The sequence below is a fragment of the Carya illinoinensis genome, chromosome 4 (assembly GCF_018687715.1).
Source record: "Carya illinoinensis cultivar Pawnee chromosome 4, C.illinoinensisPawnee_v1, whole genome shotgun sequence".
In the NCBI taxonomy this organism is placed as follows: Eukaryota; Viridiplantae; Streptophyta; class Magnoliopsida; order Fagales; family Juglandaceae; genus Carya; species Carya illinoinensis.
The window spans coordinates 20,324,904-20,339,141 of NC_056755.1; the positions used below are offsets into that span (position 1 = coordinate 20,324,904).

Consider the following 14,238-nt stretch of genomic DNA (forward strand, 5'->3'; position numbering starts at 1 on the left):
CATGCAAGATGTATTATAATTTCACTCAAGTCACTCGTTCTTGTCATTTAATTTCAAATCACTTGTTCTTATCATTTAATTTCTTCTTAGATTCAACTTCTCCTGTGATGCCCCCAAATCCCCATGCACGGACACGAGGAAATCGAGACGTCCGGATAATGACATCACGGGTCACCACCCTAACGACGTGCTGAGTGTGTGTAAAACCAACGAATGTGCACAAGAAACACACAGCGGATAAGTAAGGTCAATAACTAAGTACCAGAATTTTTCTTGTTTAATACAAAGCTGCTCAAAACATATAGAATAGAATATTACAAAACACAAATATAATATCAAAGCCAAATGGAAAACATAAACTCCACTCAGAACTCTGGCGGAGCCGCATCCTCGGGCTCAGCCTCCTCCTCCTCCTCGAACTCTGCACCAAACTCTACGGAACCAAAAATGGTGTCACAAGTAAGTAAACTCCAAACACCACTAGATAAAAACATATAAAACTTAAATAATATGCATGAAAGAAAAACTAACGCACATGAGCCATAAAAACCATAATTTTTTTTCCACGCATTTGGCCCACAAAAACATATCCTTAAAACCAAGTCTCGCCATTATCCCAGATAATGGCCCAAAACCGCTACCACCATTTTCCCAGAAAATGGATCAAAAGCCTCAACACCTCCTCGCCATTATCCCAGATAATGGCCCAAACCACCATTTTCCCAGAAAATGGATCAGAAGTCTCAAAACCAAACCTCGCCATTTTCCAGAAAATGACCCGCATCCGAAAACCATAAAAACAATCCGATTATGCATGCACCATGATCTCCCCTAGAGATCATCCACATACCCTGGCTCGTGTGACACCTAAACGAGCGATGTCCAGACTCGCGCCCCGCGCGTACCTGGCCAGGCCATCCTCTAGTTCCCGCCACTCTAGGGACCACGGAGTCGACACAACAGCGTTAACATATCGTGCGATCCGGTCAGGGGATGTCACTCAGTATTATCCATTCCCGAGTGACCAGAGGAGTTTCACCGAGATAATAACCCATCCCGGCTTGGGCTCGTGAGACACACGTACCCAAAAACCATTTACGCCAATAAAACGGGATTTTCTCAATTAAAATAAAATGCATAAATACACAATATGCAACTCACGCCTCATGGCTCAAAAAAACAATCAATCACAAACAACCAGAACCAAGCACTCCGTCCTCAATCCATCCAACCCCCGAACTCCTCGGATTCAGTCCGGAATCAGCCAACCAACAACAAATAATTTATTGAATGAGCAAAATATATTTAAATCTAAAAGTAGGGTTTGGAAAATACTTACAGTGCTATATGGTATTTTTAGAAAGCTCGTGGTGTTACAAACGGCGGAAGGAAAGCAACGTAACAGTAAAATTTCACTGTGGTCGTGGGTTGTAAAATACCCACTTTTGAACGGGGACAAACCGAGCCTCGGGATTGATAGGGAATGGTCTAAGAATGTTTATGAAGCTAAGGGAAGTGGAGTTTAGTCGTGGGTGGCGGCAAAAACGGCGGAGGAAGGGCCAAAATGCCCAAAACAGAAACTAGCTCGTGGGAGTTGTTCTGGTGACTGTTAGAGGCTGGAAATTGGTGGGTTAGGACGGCAAGAAGTCGGTGATGAAGTGGTGAAGAGGTGGTGGCCAGAGGTGGAGTGACGGCAACAGATCGGAGCAAAAACCGTGTGGCTTGATGGGTTTTTTCCGACTAAACGACGGCTCCATTGGCGGTGAAAATTGGTGGGGTGGTTCACCAAAGGGAGGGGAAGAAAATGGTGGGGGTGGTGTGCCGCACGGTGGCCGGCAGCGGTGGATCTGGACAGATGAAGCTTTCAGCGTGAAGGGGAGAGAGAGAGAGAGAGAGAGAGAGAGAGAGAGAGAGAGAGAGAGAGAGAGAGAGAGGGATGGGGGAGGGGGGTCACGCTGGAGGGGAGGGAAAAGGTAGAAAAAAAAAAGAAAAAAAAAAAAGAAATAAAAGAGAAAAAGGAAAAAGGGAAAAGAAAAGATGGAGGGAAGAAATGAGGTCCAATCCTCACTCCGGAAAACAAAACAGATCTGCCGAAAACGAGATTAAAAACCGTAAAACGACTAAATAAATTAAACACCGCATCAAATAAATTAAAAACCAATTTAAAACACAATAATTTAAAATAAATAAACCAATATATTAATTAAATTAAAAACAACCGTTCAGTGAAAAAACACGTAAAAGCAGGTCGTCACATCCTCTCCCCCTTAAAAACAAATTTCGTCCTCGAAATTTGCAAGATCAACCACTAACTTAAAACAAGCCACATAAAATCACATAAACCACTTGTGACCAAGATTAAGAAACGTACCGTCTTTACTCAAACAAGTATGGGTATTGCTCCCTCATGTCCGCTATTCGCTCCCAAGAGAAGTCTTGAGCTAACGGATCTCCCCATGCCACCTTAACCAAAAGTATCGTCTTGGACCTCAACTGTTGCTCCTTCCAATCCATGATCTGCAAGGGAACAACCTTATAAGTGAGATCCGTTTGCAACTGAATACTCTCTAGGTCGACAAAGCGTGGCTCTTGTTGTCCAAAGCTCTTCTTCAAGGACGATACGTGGAAGACATCATGAATATCCCCAAAATACTCTGGCAAAGCAACTCTATAGGCGACGGACCCTACCTTCTCCAGAATCTGAAAAGGGCCAACATAGCTCGAATCCAGTTTGCTCTTCTTACCAAAACGCTTAACACCTCTCATGGAAGAGACTTTGAGATAAACCCAATCACCTTCTTCAAAAGATAACTCTCTCCTCCTGATATCAGCGTAGCTTTTCCGACTACTCTGAGCTGCCGCCATTTTATCCCTGATGATCCGAACTTGGCTTTGCATCTCTTGAATTATTTTGAGTTCAATAATCTTACTCTCCCCGACTTCATCCCAACACAAGGGCGATCTGCACTTCCTCCCATAAAGAGCTTCATAGGGAGCCATTTAAATGGTTGCATGGAAGCTATTATTATATGCAAAGTCTATGAGCGGCAAATGGTTTTCCCAACTCCCTTGAAATTCCATGACACACGCTCGCAACATGTCTTCAAGGGTCTGAATGGTGCGCTCTGATTAGCCGTCTGTCTGTGGGTGATACGCAGTACTGAACTTCAACTTAGTACCCAAAGTTGCCTGCAAACTCTTCCAGAACTGCGATGTGAACCTTGGGTCTCGATCCGACACTATACTCTTTGGTATGCCATGCAGCCGCACTATTTCTTTCACATACAAGCGTGTCAACTTATCCAAGGAATCGGTGTTATTAACAGGCAAGAAATGAGCACTCTTCGTTAACCGGTCAACAATCACCCAAACAGAATTTTTCCCACTAGGCGTTCTCAGCAAACCCACTACAAAGTCCATCGTGATGTCATCCCATTTCCACTCAGGAATAGGGAGGGGTTGGAGCATACCTGCGGGTCTTTGATGCTCGACCTTGACTTGACGGCATGTGTGGCATTTCTCAACATACAAGGCAATATCCCTCTTCATTCCATCCCATCAATAATTTTTCTTCAAGTCCCGGTACATCTTCGTACTGCCGGGATGAACTGAATAAGGGGCCACATGAGCTTCTGCCATGATTCGCTCCTTGAATTCTGAATTTTTGGGGACCACTCTGCGATCTCGGAACAGAAGTATTCCATCTTTATCCATACTATAGTGCAACGGCCCTCGAGATTTTCTGACTCTTTTCCTGATATTCAGCAGCTTCGGATCCTTCTTTTGAAGAGTCTTCAATTCCTCAAAATCAGTTACCCGAATGTCAAGAACTGAAGATAGAATCTCTTCTTGCTGTGAACTTTCAATAAGGAATCTTCTCATCCCACAAAGCAAAGAATCCAATTCTGACGGCTCGGCTTCATCTTCCAAGTGCGATTTTCGGCTCAAAGCATCTGCAACTATCTTAGCCTTCCCCGGATGGTACTTGATCTCGCACTGGTAGTCACTGATTAGCTCTAGCCATCGCCTCTGCCTCATGTTCAGATTTTTCTGGGAAAACAAATACTTCAAGCTCTTATGATCAGTGTATACTTCACAAGCTTCTCCATACAAAAAGTGTCGCCAGATCTTGAGAGCAAAAACAATCGTAGCCAATTCCAAATCGTGCGTCGGATAATTCTTCTCATGGTCCTTTAGCTAACGGGATGCATAGGCAACAACTCGTCCTTCCTGCATAAGGACACAACCCAATCCAAATTTAGACGCATCATTGAAGACTACGAATGACTTATGCGGTTCTGGAAGCGCTAACACTGGAGTCGTCGTCAACCTGAGCTTCAATTCTTGGAAGCTTCTCTCACACTTATCTGACCAAACAAATTCTGTATTCTTCCAAGTCAAAGCTGTGAGAGGTCCGGATAGGCGAGCAAATCCCTCCACAAATCTTCGGTAATATCCGGCGAGTCCCAAGAAACTCCGAATCTCACGCACTGTAGTCGGACGCTGCCATGACAAAATGGCTTCCACCTTACTAGGATCAACAGCCACTCCGTATCGGGAAATCACATGCCTAAGAAATCTGACTTCCTCCAACCAGAATTCACACTTGCTGAGCTTGGCGTACAACTGGTGTTCTCTCAATTTCCCAAGTACCAGACGAAGATGATACACGTGCTTTTCAACATCTCGGGAATAAATTAGAATATCACCAATGAATACTACCACAAAGGAATCTATATAAGGTCGAAATACTCAATTCATTAAATCCATAAAAGCAGCAGGGGCATTAGCTAACCCAAACGGCATCACCTTAAATTCATAATGCCCATATCTCGACCTGAAAGTAGTTTTGGGCACATCCTTGTCTCTGATCCTCAGTTGGTAGTATCCCTACTTCAAATCCATCTTCGAGAACACGGTTGCTTCTTGAAGCTGATCAAATAAATCATCTATCCGCGGGAGAGGATATTTATTTTTGATGGTCACCTTATTTAATTCCCGATAATCAATGCACATATGGAGGATTCCATTTTTCTTTTTAACAAATAGAACTGGTGCACCCCATGGCGAAGTACTAGGCTGAATAAACCCCTTATCTACCAGCTCTTGCAACTGAGTCTTTAACTCTTTTAATTCAGCCGGTGCCATGCGGTAAGGAGCTTTATGTACAGGAGCCGCTCCAGGTTCCAAGTCTATAACAAACTCCATTTCTCGGACGGGGGTTAGTCCAGGCAAGTCATCCACAAACACATCGGGAAATTCTTCCACAACTGGAATGTCTACCAATGACTTCTTCTCAGACGGCATGGACACCATCTGGACTAAGAAAGCTTCCGCTATCCATGCAATCTCTCTTCTTGCTTGAATTGCTGATATAATTACCGGCTTTTCTTTTAACTTCCCGCAAATTCCAGACAATCACCGTCTGGAAGCTGAAAGCTAATTATCCAACTTCTGCAATTAATACTTGCAGAATATCGGTATAGTCAATCCATCCCGAGGATGATATCAAAACCCAACAGCTTAAACACTACCAAATCAGCATCCAAGAACCTTCCATCAAAATTTAACAGGCATCCCAAAGCAACCTTGGAACACCACACCATTTCACCATCGGGTAAAGCCACTACCAATGACTTTGGCAAAGGTTCCGTGACCAAATTACACATCCGCGCAAACGTCGAAGATACAAATGACTGTGAAGCATCCGAATCAAACAAAGTGCAAGCATAAAACTCATACAAACGAACTCTCCCTGAACCAAACACATAACCCATGAAATCCAAAAACAAAGGTGAAACCAAATACACCAAAAATTAAATCCAACATAAAATTAAATTAAATTAATCCATACCTGTAATTACTCCACCATCATTGGTCGTTGGTGCCTCATCATCCACATCTCCGGGTGTGACAGCATAAACCCAGGCTTGCATTGCTTGCCTTGGATTTGTTCTTCTACCGCGTCTACCTCCACGACTTCCTTGAACTGGTCTTGGACACTCTCGGGTAAAGTGACCCTGCTGGCCACAATTATAACATCGAGCCCCACCAGAAGGGCACTCACCCACATGGGCTCTATTACAAACTCCGCAAACTGGCACACGTCCTCCCATGCGAATACCTGAGGATGCTTGCGGTCGAGTTCCGGTCCGCTGAACAAATTTCTGAGGTGAACCCGAGCTGATTCCTTCACCAGAAAAAATCTGCCTCTTATGCTCTGGAGGGGGGCCCATACTCAGATTATTCTCTCGCTCTATAAGGATGGCCACATCCACTAAGTCCTGAAAAGTGGATATCCGGTGACTGACCACCATACGGCGTATATCAAGGCGTAGTCCCTCTTGAAAACGCTCAGCTCGCATCTCCTCTGTGGCGATGAGGTGGGGAGCAAACCGCCCAAATTCTATAAATCTTCGGGTGTACTGTTCCACCGTCGTGCTCCCTTGAACTAAATTTGAGAACTCTCTTGCCTTTTGCTTCCTTACAGAAGCGGGAAAGAAGCGGTCGTTAAACTCTTTCTTGAAGCGCTGCTAGGTCACAGCGGCAAAAGATCCCAACTCTGATTCCAGCATCACCCTCTTGGTATCCCACCAATCAGAAGCGGTGCCTTCCAACAGATAGCTGGCGTAGAGTACTTGTTGCGCCTCGGTGCAACCACACACCTCAAAAGTTCTTTCCATGTCCTTGATCCACTTTCCAGCTTGAAGTAGATCCTCTTCTCCAGTGAAGTGTGGAATCCTATGTGCCAGAAAGCGCTCATAGGTGTATCCGGCTTGCACCATGCTACTAGATCCTCCTGGGTATAGCCAAGGCCCTCCCTGATGTGGCCAAGGACGTCTTGGTTGTGGCCAAAGCCCTCCTTGTTGTGGACAAGGCCCTCCTTGTGGCGGCCAGGGACCCTTTTGTTGTGGCCAAGGTCCTCCTTGTTGTGGCCAAGGCCCTGTCTGCTGTGGTCTAAAATTCTACTGCATAAACTCCATCATCTACCGTATTGCTTGGGCTATGGAGTCATCTCTTGATGCATTGTCCCATGGCTCCTGAGTAGATTTCCTTGCTCTCACCACTTTTTTCTGCCACCACAACCTTTGACCCCCTTTAAGAAAACAAAAACAAATAAAACCAACAACAACCAAAGACCAATACCACATAACAAGAAACAAAAAGAAACCAGCTTGCAAAAATATAACTAAATAAATAAAAACAAGCAACCAAGCTCAAAAAAATAAAACAATTCAAAACAAATCAAATAACAACTTTACTTAACATAATTTTTTTTTAAAGCACAACTTTAAAAACATCCTGGTACTACCTACGGGACATGTGGTTTTACCCAGAGCCAAACCGCTCTGATACCACCTGTGACGCCCCCAAATCCCCAAGCACGGACACGGAAAAATCGAGACGTCCGGATGATGACATCACGAGTCACCACCCTAACGACGTGCCGAGTGTGTGTAAAAGCAACGAATATGCACGAGAAACACGCAGCAGATAAGCAAAGTCAATAACTAAGTACCAGAATTTTTCTTGTTTAATACAAAGCTGCTCAAAACATATAGAATAGAATATTACAAAACACAAATATAATATCAAAGACAAATGGAAAACATAAACTCCACTCAGAACTCTGGCGGAGCCGCATCCTCGGGCTCAGCCTCCTCCTCCTCCTCCTCGAACTCTGCACCAAAATCTACGGAACCAAAAATGGTGCCGTAGATAAGTAAACTCCAAACACCACTAGATAAAAACATATAAAACTCAAATAATATGCATGAAAGAAAAACCAATGCACATGTGCCATAAAAACCATAATTTTTTTTCCACGCATGCCAAAAACCCATTTGGCCCACAAAAACATATCCTTAAAACCAAGTCTTGCCATTATCCCAGATAATGACCCAAAATCGCTACCACCATTTTCCCAGATAATGGATCAAAAGTCTCAACACCTCCTCGCCATTATCCCAGATAATGGCCCAAACCACAATTTTTCCAGAAAATAGATCATAAGTCTCGAAACCAAACCTCGCCATTTTTCAGAAAATGGCCCGCATCTGAAAACCATAAAAACAATCCGATTATGCATGCACCATGATCTCCCCTAGGGATCATCCGCACACCCTGGCTCTATGCCATACCGCAGGTAACGACTACGCGTGTGACACCTAAACGAGCGATGCCTAGACTCGCGCCCCGTACGTACCTGGCCAGGCCATCCTCTAGTCCCCGCCACTCTAGGGACCACGGAGTCGACACGACAGCGTTACCGTATCGTGCAATCCGGTCATCGCCCTGCTACAACCCAGGGGATGTCACTTAGTATTATCCACTCCCGAGTGACCAGAGGATCTCCACCGAGATAATAATCCATCCCGGCTTGGGCTCGTGAGACACACGCACCCAAAAACCGTTTACGGCAATAAAACGGGATTTTCTTGATTAAAATAAAATACATAAATACACAATATGCAACTCAAGTCTCATGGCTCAAAAAAACAAGCAATCACAAACAACCAAAACTAAGCACTCCGTCCTCAATCCATCCGACCCCTGAACTCCTTAGACTCAGTCCGGAATCAGCCAATCAACAACAAATAATTTATTGAATGAGCAAAATATATTTAAATCTAAAAGTAGGGTTTGGAAAATACTTACAGCGCTATATGGTATTTTTAGAAAGCTCGCGGCGTTGCAAACGGCGGAAGGAAAGCAACATAACAGTGAAATTTCACTGTAGCCGTAGGTTGTAAAATACCCACTTTTGAACGGGGACAAACCAAGGCTCGGGATTGATAGAGAATAATTTAAGGATGTTTATGAAGCTAAGGGAAGTGGAGTTTGGCAGTGGGTGGCGGCGAAAACGGCGCAGGAAGGGCCGGAATGCCCAAAATGGAAACTAGCTCGTAGGAGCTGTTCCGGTGACTGTTATAGGCCGGAAATGGGTGGGTTAGGATGGCAAGGAGTCGGTGATGAAGTGGTGAAGAGGTGGTGGCCAGAGGTGGAGCGACGGTGGCAGATTGGAGCAAAAACCGTGTGGCTTGATGGGCTTTTTCCGGCTAAACGGCGGCTCCGTTGGTGATGAAAATTGGTGGGGTGGTTCACCGGAGGAAGGGGAGAAAAATGGTGGGGGTGGTGTGCCGCACGGTGGTCGGCGGCGGTGGGTCTAGGCAGATGAAGCTTTCGGCGTGAAGGAGAGGAGAGAGAGAGAGACGGACGGGGGAGGGGGGTCGCGTAGGAGGGGAGGGAAAAGGAAGAAAAAAAAAAGAAAAAGAAAAAAGAAAGAAAAGAGAAAAAGGAAAAAGGGAAAAGAAAAGATGGAGGGAAGAAATGAGGTCCAATCCTCACTCCGGAAAACAAAACAGATCCGTCGAAAACGAGATTAAAAACCGTAAAACGACTAAATAAATTAAACACTGCATCAAATAAATTAAAAACCAATTTAAAACACAACAATTTAAAATAAATAAACCAATATATTAATTAAATTAAAAACAACCATTCAGTGAAAAAACATGTAACAGCAGGTCGTCACATCTCCACTGTAAGGTGACATGGTATGCATATTGCTAACCAATTAACACATATGAATATGCATATTGATATTTTCAGCAGGTGCTTTTATGAATAGATGTGCTTGTATGAATATTATTTTCAGCAATTGACTGTTAATTCATATTATTATTTTCTTTGTTTGCTTTCAATCCGTTAATTGTTCCCTTTGTTTATGAATATCAATGTCTGAGTTGCTTAGTAGCAATAGTAAAGCTCAAAAAACTCAAGAGTTTCTGACCCGTTATGTTGTGGCATTAAGGCATGTCAAAGAACTGCCCACACAAAGCAAAACAGTAGCACATCCCAACATAATACAACTAAACCCAATACAATTTAATAAATCTCAGATTTTTTCCCAGAATAGTTAGTTGATATTAGAGTATCACTTAGCCAACTCAATAAAACTAGCAAAATTGCACATGCTTTAGATGCTCCAAACTACCAACAAGCTTCAGATGCTATCCCAACTGCTTCATTTATGCACACTGAAACACAACATTAATTTAGGAAACAAATTTACAAGTTGTTTCTGACCATATTCTAAATCATTTTAGCAGTTATACCAAAATCTCTAAAACCTGACTACCATCATGGCTGGCACCATTTATATACAACTTGATCATCACCCTGGTACGAGAGATGCAATTGTACTTACAAGAGATGAACATAGTAAGAAACTGACTTTAACTTACAATTAGTGTTTTCCTAAAAAAAGTGATTTTAAGAACCAATGATGTGTTAAACTTACCTGTAATGGAGGAGCATCAGCAAGCATAGAAAAATAATTTGGCACGTGTCCAAACATGACTTTCTTGATCCCGTAAGCATTTCATCAGCACCAAGATATCACAATTTTTTATATTTCGTTATCCGGAATCCATGCCAACTCAAGTCAAGGAGTTTTCTACGCAATTATCAAAAAAAATGTTGGTTGAATATTAGCAAGTACTAAAATGTCTGTGTTTGATACACAAAGGAAATATATAATCTTTCATAATAGAGAGCAAATTAATACAATTAATGGATCAGAAAAAGACAAAGAAATAAATAATAAGCATAAGCAAACCAGCAAATCAATTAATAAGCAACAAACCAATAACTACTACTCTGAGAAATCCTCCAAATCACTGGAGGACGTTCTCCTCTTTCTCCTTTCTCCTTCTCCCTCAACTTCCCTCATTTCTCCTTTCCTCGTTTCTCTTCCTTTTCCCCTCTCCTTCCCTCCTCTCTCCACTCCTCATTCCTCGTCTTCTTCCTCTCTTTCCCTCTTTTATCTTATTTTCTTAATTTATTTTGTTTCCTTCAAGGCCAAATAGACGGATCTATAGTTCTCTGGCATCTCTTGTGAGGCATGAGCTGCACAAGATGCTTCCTAAGCCGATCATTGAGAAGATAGTGGCAGATCACCGGATCAGATCGTTCAGATCTGATTGTTATGGCTGATTTTGAAGTCTATTGGAGTATATCTAAATTGTAATTCATCATTTTCACATTTATCTTTCTGCTTTCATTTTTTTTAATTAAAGAAAAGGATCTTTTCTTGGACATTAAATCATCTCCTCCTATAGAAGGTGGGGTATGAGTCTCTCTTTTAGGTAGAGTGCTATTTCTTATACGGTTTATCTATAGAGAGCTACAACAGTAGTTAATACTATACTAGTCACAAAGAAATTTGTGTATTGGTAGAACTCCGAATGCAGTAGCTGAATTGTGATATGGGAATTTTCCTGTATGTATCCGGTCATGGATGTAACTTTTTTCTGATGAATGAATGAAGTCAATTTTTCAAAAAAAAAGAAAAAAAACTACTACTCCAAACGGATACTACCAACAAACCAAATAATAAGTATAAGCATTGAAGCAAGAAAACAAAGTAGTTCAATAACTACTACCAATCAAACCATCATACCCAAGAAAATATTTCAAGAAAACCATCAAATAGAAAAGGTCTAAAATCAAGGAAACACCAAATACCAATCAGACCTATGAACATATGAAGCCAACCCCCAATTACACATGTTGTTAACTTACTAATCATTTAATCTTTTTCTTTGGAAACATGCATACATCAACATTTGCTAATTTGACAATGCTTCCATGCATAAACATTTTAAGGAATAAGGCATACTTTCATGCATAAACATTTAAGAAATAAACAATACTTTCATGCACAAATCGTTTAAGAAATATTGTGCTTTCATGTTTTATTTTCCATTGGTAAATACACACTATTACTTCTCGTGTGTTGGGGTTAGTGATTTTTTAGACCTAGACTCCACTTATGGCCACATGTTGGGAATCCTTTTCAGTTAGGGGGCAGCACTTGGTGCACTGCCAGTACTACTTACCTGGCATTGCAATTTTCCAAGTCTTTTTGTACTCTTTTTGTTCATATGATCGTTACGTATTTTCAAATCTTATAACTTTCATTTCTTCTCTTTTCTTTTTTTGCGGTCAAATGTTTTCATTATCTTTTCTTAGTCCGATGCATATGCATTTCTTTAAAAAGAATTTCATGTCAAACTACGTATAAGTAAAGGCGTTAGTTATTTAAGAAAACATGTATAGAAATCTCATGATCTAGAACTTAACGTGCATGCATTACATTATACATGTACACACAGTTATAATTAATAGGATGTTTAACAGGGGTTACCAAGAAAGGCTTGTATATAATGTATACATTTACTCTTTCTTTAGAAGAACATTTGTAATGAGAGAGAGAGAGAGTGAGAGAGAGAGAGAGAGAGACATTCTTTCATAAAGAGAACTTGGTGTAAGAAGTATGATCCTAGCTACTTATCTCAATGCACCTCGGCACTTCCAACTTCACAATAGGTCCTATTCCAATAAATAATTAGCGTGTTAATACTCATTTAATATTCTTTAGGCTTTCCTTTAAACAAGAAAGTTATGACATTAACCTAACGCGCTAAGTAACCTAACGCCCCTTACTTAGCGTTAAATCAGTTAAGTAACTTCTCGTCTAATCTTTACAAGAATAACATAATGAATACTAAAGCATGCGAGCTGTCCATGAAAGGCCAATTGGCTATTTTACATGGAAATGTAGTTGAGAACTTATGGGCTTAACAAAGTTGATTTGATTTAAGCTTACTTTGGAATTAATGGAAATAAAAGCTCAAATCTGAAAATTTGCTTAATAAAGGGGCTTAGGACAGATTTGGCATCTTGGACAAGCTAATCAATTTAGAAAAACAGGCCCTTTAGAATAGCTAGTTGTCCGTTATTAGAAAAAGCTCACTAGTCATCAAAACAGGACGTACACATGGGATTAGGCTTCCTGGACAGCTTACATACAATAGTATGACATGCACAATAATTAATCATCTACTTCTAATACCAACTTATGCTATAAATCTAGTGACACAAATATAGTAGTTAGCTTAGTTAACAAACACTCTTTAATTAAGCGTAGCATAGAGGATAGCAAGATTAATTAAACTTAAAAATCTTTAAACATCAAAGTTTATAGTTTAATCATTTAATACATTTTAAAAGCAAGTTTATAGGATTACATACAACCAATGATAAATGTGATAACCAAACACTTCTAGCATCCTAAGACAGAAGAAATGGTACCAACATACATATCCAAAAATCATAATAAAGTCACCTATGGTTAAACCAAGCTCATTAGAAAATCCCAAATTTTCGAAATATGGAAAATCATACAATAAAACAGTTCATTCATAATTCGTTGGCTTCAAAACAGAGCATATATAATATTTTATCAACATAGAGAAATAAACACACCCAAGACACAACTTTCCATCACAAAGAATTCGGTTGGCTTCAAAATAATATCCAAATCAAATAGAGTCAAGTTAGGGTTTTTACCTTAAGCTCTTAATTCATTTCAAGAGGTAAGATAGAGAGCCAATTAGTAGTATGGTCGTGTGGATGAAGGGCAACGATGGCACTATTTTAAACCTCCAAAACCGAACATCAATAGGTGAAATAAATAGTGAAACTCGAAACCCATATGGAAATTATAGTAAAAAGTGAATCAAGAATTTATTACTTTCAATATTCTATCCCTTAAAAAGATGAAACAAGTTTTGGATTCTAAATTTTGAACAAAACTCAAAAATTGGTAGGGAGGGGTTGAATCCGTGCAGTTTGGAGATGGAGAAAGGAAAATGTTTCCCTTCTCTTGCTATGGAATCGCATGGCTTGATGATGAGTAGAGGCAGTTTTAGTCTCTTGAAGGTGAAAAGAGATGAGGAAAAAAGGAGATGAATGTGTCGACTAGGCTTGGAAGAGAAGAAAACTTTTTCTTCCTGTTTGAAGATACAGACAGGTTCAAAGGGGGTAAGGACTTAAGTTGTGTTTTGGTCAATCTTACTTCATAAGCTAAGGAATAAACGGTGGGGATCTATCTTATCTCATGATATTTTCTCACTTACCAATCAAATGGTGAGGAATGATTGGGGTCATTCTTGAATAAATAAAAATTAGAGAACTTAAGAAAAATTATTACAAGGTCTTAAAATCATGCTCTTAATTTATTTTAATAAATCATATGAAAATAAAAGCGTACACATCTTAAAATAATAAATAAAATAATTAAAATCTTTATTTTAACATACATAAAAGAATATTTTATTTAAAATAATTAATAAAATGACGTACAAGTCTATTTAGTAGGACTCATATATT

The 14,238-nt window shown here is 40.6% G+C and overlaps 1 long non-coding RNA gene across 4 annotated transcripts; it reads right to left on the reverse strand.

Moving 5' to 3' along the window:
* Positions 1-371: 371 nt before the first annotated feature.
* Positions 372-14,102, reverse strand: LOC122306745. Of its 4 annotated transcripts, none has more exons than XR_006241507.1 (3): positions 13,417-14,084; positions 10,304-10,459; positions 372-433 (listed from the first exon to the last, which is right to left on the reverse strand). It is a non-coding gene; the product is annotated as an uncharacterized LOC122306745 (long non-coding RNA). The 4 variants fall into 4 exon arrangements; XR_006241506.1 differs by lacking the exon at positions 372-433 and adding an exon at positions 9,845-10,182 and having other exon boundaries at positions 13,417-14,087; XR_006241505.1 differs by lacking the exon at positions 372-433 and adding an exon at positions 9,845-10,040 and having other exon boundaries at positions 13,417-14,083.
* Positions 14,103-14,238: the final 136 nt, after the last annotated feature.